Below are 14,912 nucleotides of genomic sequence, written 5' to 3'. Positions count from 1 at the left end.
ATGTCCCTCACTTTGAGTGGTATCAGGTGTAGCAGTGTTGAATATACAGAATACAAATGAGTGGCATGATTTTAAAAATAAATCATGTAACTTCTCGGATAGGATTTAACCTGGCTGATCTTTGTTTTGTAGGGGAAAAAAAATAGCATCGACAACAAAACAATAGAACAACTTTTTTTCCTCTCTCAGTGATTCTCAAAGGTTCTCAAGAGGCATGCTCTCTGGGGAGACGTATCTAAGTCCGTAAGCGTTTTTTAAAAAATTAAGCCAACACTTTGGTGCTTCCTTTTTCTGAGAATCACCACCACAGTGAGCCCCTTTAAATAACGGATTGTTGGTACTGTGTGTCTTGTAGACATATTAAAACCACTTCTAGCCTCTTTAACCTCGGGCAGATTTAGAGTATCTGATAATTCCCATGAACTCTCTTGATGGTCTTCCCTCTAATTCCTCTGACTTTAGCATCTCATTATGGAAATAATTTTAAAAAGTTCTTCTCTTCCTGCTCAAGGTGTAGGTGTGGGTGGAGGAGTTGGCCGTTGAATGAGTTAGTTGAAGAATACACACTGATCCTAATTGTATTGAACCTAGCTAACATCCTAGGTAGACAAGTTTCCAGGCAGACCTGGGTACATATGCTGGCCATCCCACTCTTTCTCTGACTTTAACAAATTACTTAATGTCTTTGAGTCCTAATGGCCCACCTTTAAAATGGAGTCAGGAGTACATGGCTCAGGAATAGTTGTCAGGAATCAGTGAGATGATGGGGCATGCATTATGTGGTCCATCAGTATTAGCAGTCTTTCCTTCCCTATCAGTAGTCTTTTCTTCCCTACTGTATTTGGAGTGAGAGAAATTCAGATTTAGTGTTCTCTTTCCACTACTTTCTTTAGAAAATCTTCATCTTTATCAAATAGGCGTTTTGGAAAATACCTGCCAATTCTCCTCTCCCTTGCCAAAAAAAATGGGTGTGCAAAGGTCAAGGTCATAAGGAAGGTCAACTAGAGTGCTCACAATTCACATGTCAGGTAGGGTCTCTGTGTTTCCTAGGATTGGGACTCATGATCGAGTTCCATACTTTATCTGTAATGAGATCTGTGCATAATATTAGATCGGTGTGTCCCAAGAATATTTCCGTAATTGGGCGATTCAAGACAACCCATAGATTCTTAAATTTTACAAATTCTTTCCTAACAATCAGAGTTGTGCTCTAATAAAATCACAGGATGTCACAGGAGCTAGTGGATTTTCTGACACTGAAGGGTGAGTAGATAATAAGTATTGTTAATTTCATTCATTCATTGAACACCTATTGAATACTTACTAGGTGCCAAGCACTGCACTCAGTGTTAGGAGAAAAGATTGTAACTACACACATGGCCTCGCATATGGCCAGAATAAGAAATGGAAGACTCATCTAGGCAATAACTGCAAGCCCCTTCAACAAATATTTTTTTATTTTTAAATATTTACTTAGTAGGATGGGAGAAACTTCCTTTCCATAGATAAAACTTTTACAATATTTTATGTTCAAAATAAGAGACTTCTTACATGTCCTCGGTGTAAAATATTCTTAATTATGTGAGGTGATTTTGGAATTACAATTTTCTGAGGCATAGACCTTCTTTGTGGTCCTTCTACATACTCTAATAAAGACACAGGTTTTAGTTACTAGAACTACATTATGTGTTATTTGGTGTGGGGATTACAGATGATTTTGCTGACACCAGATAGTGTCCATTTGTCTGGTCCCTGGGTCAGTGGTGAGGTGGGACCTGCACACCGTGATTTACACACGCCTGCAACAAAAATGTGCAACAGGGACGAGGCTGGCCAGTAGTGTTTTATTTTTTTAATTTTTATTTTTTTTTAAGGTTTTATTTATTTATTTGATAGAGAGAGATACAGCGAAAGAAGGAACACAAGCAGAGGGAGTGGGAGAGGGAGAAGCAGGCTTCCCACAGAGCAGGGAGCCCGATGCGGGGCTCGATCCTAGGACCCTGGGATCATGACCTGAGCCGAAGGCAGACGCTTAACGACTGAGCCACTCAGGCGCCCCCCAGTAGTGTTTTATACTTCCACTCAGGTACGTCATCTCCCTCTAAGGTAGTGGGGCCAGTTTCTGTTTTGCTCGTTATGTAAGAATTGGATGGCCAAATATAATCCAGTGGATGCCATATTTCTGTTACAATTCCTTATAGATTACGGATCCCAAGTAGCTGCCTGCTCGGCTGCCCCCTTATCCAACTTTGCCTCTTGTTCCCAAATGGTTCAATGGTCCATAAAAAAGGGCGTGGAAATACAAAATGATAACCTATTGTGATGGATACTGTGTTAATTATTTCTGCTTGTCACCTAGCAGGAGTCAAGGAGAAACCAGGTGAGGCCAGGGAGGGGTCAGTTTGGTCACCCAGGCTCTATGGGAGCTGGGTTAGATTTGAAGGGACTTCTAACAATAAATGGCAAATATTGCAAACATGTCAAATACGAAACAAGCTTTTGATCTATATTGTTGACTTTCTTTTCAACCAGATCATCTTTGAGTATGATTTTATAGACTGTGCCTGTATAGCAGGAAAACTGATAAAATTCTAAAAAGGAAGTCATTTACTGCTTTCCTCCAGAGAATTTATTGATTTTTTTTTTAATGGGAGCCATATTTTGCCACTTGAAATGTAATAGCTATTTTCTCTAGGGTGTTGTTAAAGTTCCAAATAAGATTCACTTAGAATCTTTTGTCTAATAACATCTGTAACTAGATTATGTAAGAATGCTGCCCCTAGCCTCACTTACCTAGTTGACTTGGCCTGTGACAAGTATAGAGGCAATATACCCAAAATACCTAGAGAGTGTAGTCTTCGAAATAGAATGTCCTTCTGCCAGCTCCCCAGATATTTCCTTTCAAATCAGTCCCGAGAATATTTACTGCGTGTTTGTGATGTGTCTTGTGTTACAACCAGTACATTAGAAGATTCTCATTCCAACTTACTCTACCTCTTCCAGTCCTCTCTCAGTGAATGGTACCGCCTCCTAGAGGGTCACCTTAGCCAGAAATCCAGGACACACCCTTCACAAGCTCTCACTGCTCCCTCTCTCTCACCTGCTGTGGTAAGTGTTGCTGATTGGCCCTCCCTGTCCATTCTTCTTGATTAACACTGCACTACCCTCTGGCCTCCTCCGTCTCTCACTTGGATTGCTAAAATGACTTTTTTTTTTTAATTATAAAAAACTCGGACAGACAGAAAATTATAGTGTAATGTGACAGATATCCATGTATTTCCCACCGTGTTAGTAACAAATCTTAACATTTTTATACATGCTTCAGACTTTGATAAAGCAAAATATAAATTTAGTTGAAATTCCACTCAGTGTATCTCTTTGTTTCCTTCCCCCTTCTTCCTCCTTCATCAGAACAAAAAGCCATGTAGTTGTTGTTCATTCTTCCAACTGATGCTTTAAAAAATATTTATTATACATGCATATATTATACACAGCATTTCATATTCCATGTATTAAAATATGCACTTATGTTATCAAACTAAACTGTATATACCATTTTACAATTACCACTTGCACTTTTATGTTTCTGGGGACGCATATAGATCTAATGTTCCCATTGTAATAGCTATTGTAGTCCATTTAAAAAGCCACAATGTATATGTTTCTCTACTGATGGGCTTTTAGGATGTTTTTATTTTTTTGCTGGTACAACTCATGCTACATTGAACAATCTCCTATCTATGTCCTTGGTAGGTACAGGAGGACTTATCTAGATTGTGTCCCTCAACATGAAATATCTGAATTATCAACATAGACATTTCCAGCTTAGCCAAATTTTTCTTTATATATCTGTTATACTATCTATCTATATCTGTGTATCTACTGAGGAAGTTTAAAGAATTGGCTCATAAGATTGTGGGGACTGGGGCGCCTGGGTGGCTCAGTTGGTTAAGCGACTGCCTTCGGCTCAGGTCATGATCCTGGAGTCCCGGGATCGAGTCCCGCATCGGGCTCCCTGCTCAGCAGGGAGTCTGCTTCTCCCTCTGACCCTCTTCCTTCTCGTGCTTTCTATCTCTCATTCTCTCTCTCAAATAAATAAATAAAATCTTTTAAAAAAAAAAGGATTGTGGGGACTGGCAAATCTGAAATGCATAGGGCAAGATGGCAGGCTGGAGATTCAGGAGAGTTGACATTGCAGTCTTGAGTTCAAAGGCTAGAAGCTCAGGTGGAAACTCTGTGTAGTCTGGAGAATTCCTTTTTCCTTGGGAAAACTTAGCCTTTGCTCTTAAACCTTCAGTTGATTGGATGATGCCCACCCACGTTAGGAAGACTTATCTGTTTTATTCAAAATCTGCTGATTTAAACATTCATCACATCTAGAAAATACCTTCACAGCAACATTTAGACTCATGTTTAACCAAACAACTGGGCACTATATTCTGGCCAAGTAGAGACATAAAATTAACCACCACAATATTCTTTGCTATTTGTTTTCTGTTGATTTGTTTTTTCTTTCATTTAAAAAAATTATATAATTATTTATTTAAAAGGAAAACAAGAGTTCCCTGTAGAATGAAGTTCATAACAGAATTCATTTTGTTAAAGCCAAGGACCACATTTGAATATGAATTTCTTAAGAAAAACAATACTGGGGACTTTATAATCTCTTATTTATTAAACAAACAATTTATCCTAATTTATTGAAAAAGTGAATGTGTTTGTTCTTTTCTAATGGGTTTGAGGCATTCTTTAAATATTTTGAATACTAATCCTTTATTTGTCTTACTAAGATTTCAATTAATGTCTCTCAGTGTTTGGCTTGTGTTAACATTTGTTTATGGTGATTTCTCATTCAAAAATTTAAGATTTTGATATAATCAAGTTTATCCATGTTTTATAAGTTGTACTTTTTATGTTTTGTTCAGGAAATCCTTTCCTCTCCTAATTTCATATAGGAATTATCCTATTTTTCTCATAAACAATTTTTTAAAGTATACTTTTCACATTTGGGTCTTTAATTCACTTAGGGTTTATTTTTGCGTATGTGCAAAATCAAGATGAAATTATATATATAAGTATATATATATCTATATAATTTGGTTTTTTAAACCCTTCATATTTTAGAACAATGTTAGATTTGCACAAATTGCTAATGTAGTTAGAGTTCCCATATATCTTGTACCCAGTTTCCTCTGTTAACATCTTAAATTAGTATGACACATTTGTTACAATTAGTAAACCAACATTGACACATTATTATTTAACAGAAGTCCATACTTAATTCAGTTTTCCTCAGTTCTTACCAATATCCTTTGTTTACAAGTCATTTATAAAGTAGATATTTTGCAAGTATTTTCCTTGTCTTTCCACATTTCTCCCTCTCTCACCAGTGTCTTTATACGTTTGTCCCTCTGTCTAGAATGTGTCTTAGTTTGGGCTGCTATAATATAATACCATAGACTGAGTGGCTTAACCAAACATTTATTTCTCGTGGTTCTGAAAGCTGGAAGTCCACGATCCGTGTGCCAGCATGATTGGGTTCTTGGTAGAGGGCCCTCTTTCTGGTTTATAAAGGGCCACTTTTAAATTTACATTAATGTATTATTTGTTTCAGGGGTACAGATCTGTGATTCAACAGTCTTACACAATGCACAGCGCTCACCATAGCACATACCCTCCCCAATGCTTATCACCCAGCCACCCCATCCCTCCCACCCCCCACCACTCCAGCAACCCTCAGTTTGTTTCCTGAGATTAAGAGTCTCCTATGGTTTGTCTCCCTCTCTGGTTTCATCTTGTTTCATTTTTCCCTCCCTTCCCCCATGATCCTCTGTCTTGTTTCTCAAATTCCTCATATCAGTGAGATCATATGATAATTGTCTTTTTCTGATTTACTTATTTCACTTAGCATAATACCCTTTAGTTCCATCCACATTGTCGCAAATGGCAAGATTTCATTTTTTGATGGCTGCATAATATTCCATTGTATATATATCCTACATCTCCTTTACCCATTCATCTGTCGATGGACATCCGGGCTCTTTCCATAGTTTGGCTATTGTGGACATTGCTGCTATAAACATCGGGGTGCACGTGACCCTTTGGATCACTACATTTGTATCTTTGGGGTAAATACCCAGGAGTGCAATTGCTGGGTCATAGGGTAGCTCTATTTTCAACTTTTTGAGGAACCTCCATACTGTTTTCCACAGTGGCTGCACTGGCTTGCATTCCCACCAACAGTGTAGGAGGGTTCCCCTTTCTCCACATCCCCGCCAACATCTGTCGTTTCCTGACCTGATAATTTTAGCCATTCTGACTGGTGTGAGGTGGTATCTCATTGAGGTTTTGATTTGGATTTCCCTGATGCCGAGCGATGTTGAGCACTTTTTCATGTGTCTGTTGGCCATTTGGATGTTGGCCATGCAGAAATATCTGCTCATGTCTTCTAAAGGGCCACTTTCTTGCTGTGTCTTCCATGGTGGAGGGAGAAGGAGACAGGGAGAGGGAAAGAAAGGAGGGGTGGGGGAAAGAGAGAGAGAGAGGGAGGAAACAAGTTGTGTGTCCCTTCTTATAGGGCTCTAATTCCATCATTAGGGCTCCTCCCTCCCAAAGGCGCTACCCCTAATACCAGCACATTGAGGGTTCAGGTTTCAACGTACGAATTTTAGGGGGACACAAACGTGTAGTCCATGACAAATGGCTTTGCCTCACTAAATTCTTACCTGACAGCATAGGATTTGTGCTTAGATGTTGCTTTTCCATAAAGCCTTTCTAGGTCTCCCAAGATCATAATAGTTTCCCCTCCTTCCTATGACTGTGATTATTCCTACTGACGCACCTCTTTTATCATGTGTTTGCTCCTCTTCTTCCCCACTGGATCTTTAGGTCTTTGGAGGTGGGGACTGTGCCTTGTTGTCCTGGTAGCTCTGGTGTTAAGGATCATGCTCATCGGATGTTGGTTGAATGAATTGTTATGTGCATGGTCTTGCCTTGAGAAGAAAAACGTCATTCCTCTGAACCAAAGAACAACTAAATTTGAGATTATGTGATACTGATTATGTAGGCAAAGGCATTTAGAAGAAGCTGAAATGAAGTCCGAGGTAAGTGTCAGCATGGATACGAGGAAGGTGAACTTGAATGAGGGATTTGGGCAAGTTTACATGTGCAAAATTACCAGGAACCCGGCTAGGGACAGCAACTTGACACGGAGAGGAAGCGAGAAAGGGAGCAGCGTTTTACAATAAGAAAACAGGGGACCAATGACAGATTTGTTTCAGTGGAAAAGGAAAAATAAAGATAATAATAATGCTGGAATTCTTTGGTATTTGCCAAAACACTCTCAAACATAAACCTCTCACATTGCTTGTAGGAACATAAGCTGCTACCCACTTTGCACAAAATACGTGGGCATTATTTCTCAAAAGCCGTCACATTCTAACACCATTTGACTATTTGTTTCTAGGAATGTATCCCAAGGAGATAATCAGAAATGGGAATAAATATTTATGAGTAAATATGTGCATTATTTATGAGAGCAAGAAACCAAAAACCACCTAGAAATCCAGTACTATAAAAATGATTATGTAAATTATGATATATATTCATGTGAAGGAATAGGATGCAATCATTAACAATTATATTTATAATGCTTGTTAATGATAATGAAAATACTTATGATATAGCATCAAGTAGAGAAGGTAGATTATAAAATTATCTCAATTTTGTAGAGAAAAATGCTTAGTTCAATGCTGAAAGAAAACATATCTAAAATATTAATGGTGGTTGCTTCTGGGTAGAGAGAAGAGGTGATTTTCTTCCCTGCTTCACTGAATATATATTCGTCTATAATTTCTGAATTTTTTTTACCTTAAGTATTAGTTTGATAATCCAGAGGGGATTTTAAAATCATTTTTAAAAGTGTATTTTGGAAGGAGAGGCAGTTTTACACTTAAATCCAATTGCCCCCTCCTCCATAAAATCTCATGTTCTCTAAATTAAAAAATAGTTATCCCCCATCATATACTTCCATTCATTTATTAATTTGTTCATCCAGAACTCTGCATTTTATACTCAATGCAGGGCAACATAACATTAGGGCATATTCTCTAAGAACATTTTCAGTTTATGGGACAGGTAAGCATATAATTAAGAGAATGAAAAAAAAAACCAAGCATAACACCCAATGGATGTATTTTTTTTTCTTCCAAGAGAGTGGGGGGCAGGTAGAGAGAGGCAAAGGGAGAGGAAAAGAGAGAATACCAAGCAGGTTCCACCCTCAGCACAGACAGAGCCCATGCAGGGCTCAATCTCCCAACCCTGAGACCCTGACCTGAACTGGTATCAAGTCGGTGACTTAACCAACTGAGCTGCCCAGGTACCCCTAATAGATGTATTTACACAGTGGGCTTGGGACCACAGAGAAAGGAATGACCAACTGCTTTCCTGAGGAGATAGCATTTGAGTTGGCTCGTCAATGTTTTCAGTGGCATTCACTAATTAAAGAATGAGCTGTGGGAAGTTATGGATTTGTAATTCCAGGTCACAGGAGGTGCAAAGTTACAGTGAGTTTCTATGTCAGTGGAAGATTATGCCTGGGAGAGATTAGTCTGATCAGACTGAGGTGGGTGATTTATGGACTTGCCGGCTCTAGTGTGGGGCATGGGCTTTTCAGTCAGGTAGTGCGTTAGGGAAGCATTGAAAGTTTGATTATTAGGGGATTGATGCAGCCAATTTCTTACTGTTTCATGTCATTCTTCCCAGCAAATCTGTAGTCTGTCACACAACTTTTGAATTCTTGGTACTCGATACGTGCTGCTAGCAGAAGTAGATTCTGACTTTGGTCATGGTGACAACTGAGGTGGGCAGACATCTGTTGTAGGTATTTTGAGATTTGAAACTGAAACATGATAATTTAGGGCAGAGTTTTTCAACATATTTTCGTGTCATCCTTGCGCAGGGGCCATGCTAATCTTCTCTGTATCGTTCCAATTTTAGTATATGTGCTGCCGAAGCGAGCACTCAACATATTTTCATTATTGGCCCCCTAAAGAGTCTTTTTAGCACTTTTTACTTATAATCACACCTGTAGAATTTTAAAAACATAGATATACTATATATTTGTCCATGAACTTTATGCTTATCTATGCTTTATACATAAAAAGATAAGATTTTTTTTTTAATCTCTCTTCCTTAAGCCCATTTTTTTTTTTTTTTGTCCTCTTGGTGATGAGGTCACACAAGTTAGAGCCTTTAAAAAAACTTTTAACTGTGGTGAAATACATATAACCTAACAATGACCATCTTAACCATCTTAAGTGTACAGTTTAGTAGGGTTACGTACACTCCCACTGCTGTATATCCAGTCCCCAGAACTCTTTTCATCTTGCAAAACTGAAACTCTATCTGGTAAACAACACCCCATGCCCCTTTCCCCCAACCCTTGGCAACTTTCTGTTTCTATGAGTTTGAGTACTCTAGGTACTTCATGTAAGTGGAATCCTATAGTATCTGTCTTTTTGTGACTGGCTTATTTCACTTAGTAAAATGTCCTTAAGTTTCATCCATGCTGTAGTTCCTTTTTAAGGCTGAAAAATATTTGATTGTTTGTATACACCACATTTTGTTTATGCATTCATCTGTTGATGGGTTGCTTCTACCTTTTGGCTATTGAACAATGCTGCAGTGAACACGGGTGTGCAAATATCTCTTTGAAACCCTGCTTCCAATTATTTGGGGTATATACCCAGAAGTGGAATTGCTACATCTTATGCTAATTCAAGGTTTAATTTTTTGAGGAACCACCATGCTGTTTTTAATGCCATTTTCCATTCCTATAGCAGTGCACAATGATTCCACATTCTTGCCGATATTTTCAGTTTTTTGAGAGTAGCCATCTTACTGAGCGTGAAATGATAGCTCATTGTGGTTTTGATTTGCATTTATTTAATAATTGCTCTCTTACATACTTGTTGACCATCCATGTATCTTCTGTGAAGAAATGTCCATTCAAGTCCTTTACTGATTTTTGAATCAGGTTATTTGTTTTGTTGTTGATGAGTTGTAGGAGTTCTTTATATATTCTAGATAGTAATCCCTTATCAGATACATAATTTGCAGATATTTTCTTCCATTCCTTGGGTTGCTTTTTCCCTCTGTTGATTTTTTGTCCTTTGATAAGGTGAGCCTTTTAAAATTCAGTTGATGTTGAGATTTTCTATGGCCTTTGGCATTCTTTTCCTATATCTTCTTCCTCTGGTAACCAGGAGGTTGGAATCTGGATGGTATCCTAGGCCTGGGCAAGTATTGAGATCCAGCCTAATAACTGGGGTTTGGGCCATGGTGCCATGGGAAAGTTCTAGATACGGAATTTAATGGGTTTCTGTATCATTCAGGGAAAGGTGAATAATATTGTGTCATTCAACCCAAGCAGAGCATGACAGGAAGGGTGAATCACACCATCAAAAAGAGAGAGTTTAAAAAAAGAGAAAGAGGCATGAGAAGATTAAGAGCAGAAGCCTAGACTGAAAGCTGACATTCTCCTCTAAATATTACTTTTTTCACTTCATCTATTAATGTCATGGGCTATTAACTATTAGTATGAGGGTGCTTTCACCTTGTCTACATAATCAAGTTGTCAACCAGTCTAGCTCAGGTGTTTTCTAGATGGACATCTAGGCAACTTACTTGCAGTTTCCTTTCCATCTAGATATTTGGTCAGGACCAGCATTGGGAGGTGTGGTCTCTGATAGAGATAGCTCCTGTCAAGTCCAGCCAGAAATCTAATACCTCTCAGGAAGTGAGGAGGTCCTGACTTCACTCTCAATTTATGTATCAACCCATCACCTTGCATAAAGATTAAACTTCTTGCAGCAGGAGGGGGAAAACCTCCTCCAATATTCCTATGGGAGAGAGGTAATGCATTTAAAAATCTTTCCGATGCCATGACCATAAGATTAATGCTGTAATCCAGTTTGTTATCTGTCTGCTACGTCTCCTTGTCTAGCATAAGTCAATAGAACTTCACTTCTCTAATTGAAATCAGTGTGCTGATGGAGTCGGTTCATGGAAATGAAAGGTGGCTGCCATAATCTGTTGGGAGCTGAATTAATCCTCTGGGAGTGAGGCCCATCTAATTACTCCACTCAGAAATACCGGGCTTGCTTTCAGATCTGCAGTATACAGCCATGGGAAAGAGGCCAATGCACCATTTGGCTAATTTTGTCTTAAATTGCTTTAAACTCCCCTAACATGTCATTGTGAGACCTTTGCATTGGAGAATGCTGTTTCTTAAGTTTTTCACCTTTTTATATGAAAGTGTTCCTAAGTTAAATGAAAAGGCCAATTTGCCAATCACATATGAAATTATGTGATTTGCATTTATTTAATAATTGTTCTGATATAAAGTTATGCCTTTGATACCCAGAAGTAATGCTGCTCACAGATTATTGGGAGAAACACGAAGTTTAAATCCTCTCAGAGGTCACCTAGTTTCACCCAATTATTACAACAACAAGAACAATTTGGTGAGTACATATCATGACTCAGATACCGTCCCAAGCATTGCAAGTATTTTCTCATTTAATACTCACAAAAATCTTTTGAAGTAGATGCTATTGATATTCTCTCAACGTTTATACATCTATTGTAAGGAAGCACGGAAAATTGAAGGATCTACCCAATGTCACACAGCAAATAAGTTTTGGAGCAATAGGAGAAACTGAGGCAGTCCAACTCCAGAATTGGATTGTCATGTAAGATACAGGGCATTCAGAGAGATTTGAATTTCAGATAAGCATTGAAAAAATTTGGTATGCATATACCCCAAATAGTGCAGGGTACATGCAAATACTAAAAATTTGTTTGTTGTTTATCTGAAATTCAATAGTGAGAGTACCATATGGGTGTTGTATTTGTTTTGTTTTGTTTTGGCTAAAGCTGGCAGCCCTATTTAAGATCCCATGTTCTGCACAGAGCACTGGGTGTTATACGCAAACACTGAATCATGGAACACTGCATCAAAAACTAATGATGTACTCTATGGTGACTAACATAACATAATAAAAAAAAAATAAGATCCCATGTTCTTAAGCACTCTGCTATATTGCTCCTGCCTCAACAGTGAGGGCACTGGGCCCTGAATGGAAAAGTGAATTACTTAGAGCTGCCTAGCTGATTAGTGGCGGAGCTGCCCCTCCCCTTCCCACCTACCCCTAGAGAGAGCTAGTCTCCCCTTCTCTTATCATTTCAGATCCCACTTTTATGATGTTTAGTCAAACGCTACTTTTACTATATCACGAAACATACTACAGGACACTAGGGTTCTTTGTCTGGGAGCAGGTATACATTTGTACTTACCAGTGTTAAATCTCGGTAGATATTACTGGCATACATTTGGAACATAGTGGGCCTGACATTTGGTGGGCGGGGGATGAACATTCATAATTCAACAAGTATGGTATTTACATATTCGTACATCTAGATACATTTATTATTTTTCAAAGTCCTTTGAAGTGTTAAATGTTTTGCTGAAAAATTTCAGTAACGCTGATGACATCACAATGGCATAGAGCATCTGACACAGAATGTTGCTTAATAAAGAGTGGCTCCATCAAATCATTTTTCCGCTCACATGTTTCACCTTACAGTGATTAAGACATCTGCATTCTGATCCCACCTGGGCCATTAGAATTTCTGAGACCTTGGGCAAGCTTCTCCCTGCATCTCAAGCCTATCCTCCATTAAGTACAAAATGGAATAGGGTGTTTCTCTCCTAATGTTTCTTTTGTCCTTGATATTCTGTGGCTCCCAGACTCGAGAAAGATATTTCATTCCTGATTTTTGTACCTAGTATTGTATCTAGCATTCTAGGATCTGTCTTCGTTTCACCCACGTGGGGGGTCAACTCTTGAATTACATATGGATCCCTAAGTTGGCTGCTTAGAAGCTTGGCCACTTCGTCCTCTATATGGACATAACATTGGTGTCTAATAATTCTATCATCTCTCCTATGGAATTCAGCACAATTCTAGGCAATAAAGGGTGAATAGAATCTTTTCAATTAATTGATTGGCTGATTGATTACTTAATACACTGTACGTGCCAGTCAGCTGAAGATCCTATACATCCTGGCCCAAACCTACATTTGTTTCCATGCTCTTTTGTCACCATTAAACATATTGTTCCAGTCACATAAGATGACTTTCTCTTACCTAAATATGTTGTGCAGTTTTTTCTCCTGTCCTGATACTTCTGATCCTCAGTTTTTCACATCAGACTACAATATCCATTTTATATGGTAGTAGCTATAAAAATTAAGGAAATATAGAAGCACCTGTCAAGCTAGTCATTTAGTTAATTACCTTCCTCTATGTGGGGGAAACCTGATTCAGAGACTTAGTGTGTTGTAACATTAGACAGTTTCCCTCACTGCTGTGTCAGCTTGTACCCACAGCACCAGGATGGTACCAGGCACTTAAGAGGTGCTTGTTGAAAGTTGAATGCGTCATGGAGAAAGTAACCATCACTGCTCTTAGAAAACCCACACCACTCAAGTTATATTACAAAGCTGTAGTGATCAAGACAGTATGGTACTGGCACAAAAACAGACACAGAGATCAATGAAACAGAATAGAAAACCCAGAAATGAACTCACAGCTCTGTGGTCAATTAATCTTCAACAAAGCAGGAAAGATTATCCAATAGAAAAAGGTCTCTTCAACAAATGGTGTTGGGAAAACTGGACCACTTTCTTACACCATACACAGAAATAAATTCAAAATGGATTAAAGACCGAAATGTGAGACAGGAAACCATTAAAATCCTAGAGAAGAACACAGGCGGTAACTTCTTTGACATTGGCTGTAGCAACTTCTTCCTAGGTAGGTCTCCAGAGACAAGGGAAACAAAAGCCAAAATAAACTATTGTGACTACATCAAAATAGAAAGCTTCTGCACAGTGAAGGAAACAATCAACACAACTAAAAGGCAACCTATGGAATGGGAGAAATATTTGCCAATGATGTATCCAATAAAGGGTTAGTATCCAAAATCTATAAAGAACTTATCAAACTCAACTGGATTGTTTTTTGGGTGTTAAGAAATGGGCAGAAGACATGAATAAACATTTTTCCAATGAAGACATCCAGATGGCCAACAGACATATGAAAAGATGCTCAACATCACTCATCATTGGGGAAATACAAATCAAAACTACAATGATATATTGTCTCACACCAGTCAGAATGGCTAAAATTAACAACACAGGAAACAACAGACGTTGGTGGGGATGCGGAGAAAGGGGAACCCTCCTACACTGTTGGTGGGAATGCAAGCTGGTGCAGCCACTCTGGAAAACAGTACGGAGGTTCCTCAAACAGTTGAAAATAGAGCTACCCTACAACCCAGTAATTGCACTGCTAGGTATTACCCAAAGGATAAAAAAATACTGATTTGAAGGGATACATGCATTCTGATGTTTATAGCACATTATCTATAATAGCCAAATTATGGAAATAGCCCAACTGTCCATTGACTGATGAATGGATAAAGAAGATGTGGGGTGAATATATATATATTAGAGAGTATTATGCTAAGCAAAATAAGTCAGAGAAAGACAAATACCATATGATTTTACTCATATGTGGAATTTAAGAAACAAATGAACACGGGATGAAAAAGAGGCAAACCAATAAACAGAGTCTTAACCACACAGAACAAACTGAGGGTTACTGGAGGGGAGGTGGGTGGTGGGTGGGTTAAATGGGTGATGGGGATTAAGGAGGACAATTGTGATGAGCACCGGGTATTATGTAGAAGTGATGAATCACTAAATCCTACACTTGGAACTAATATTACACTGTATGTTAACTAACTGGAATTTAAAGAAAAACTTGGGGGAAAAAAGAGAACCC

At 38.5% G+C, this 14,912-nt stretch overlaps 1 pseudogene; it reads right to left on the bottom strand.

Moving 5' to 3' along the window:
• Nucleotides 1–8,908: 8,908 nt before the first annotated feature.
• LOC112823776 (U6 spliceosomal RNA) lies at nucleotides 8,909–9,021 on the bottom strand (annotated as a pseudogene).
• Nucleotides 9,022–14,912: the final 5,891 nt, after the last annotated feature.

Source organism: Callorhinus ursinus, unplaced genomic scaffold (assembly GCF_003265705.2).
Source record: "Callorhinus ursinus isolate GAN/ISIS: 27379988/994484 unplaced genomic scaffold, GSC_fseal_2.0 scaffold5, whole genome shotgun sequence".
NCBI classification, from domain to species: domain Eukaryota; kingdom Metazoa; phylum Chordata; class Mammalia; order Carnivora; family Otariidae; genus Callorhinus; species Callorhinus ursinus.
The sequence above is the reverse complement of the archived record's forward strand: the minus strand, read 5'-3'. Positions and strand labels throughout refer to the sequence as shown.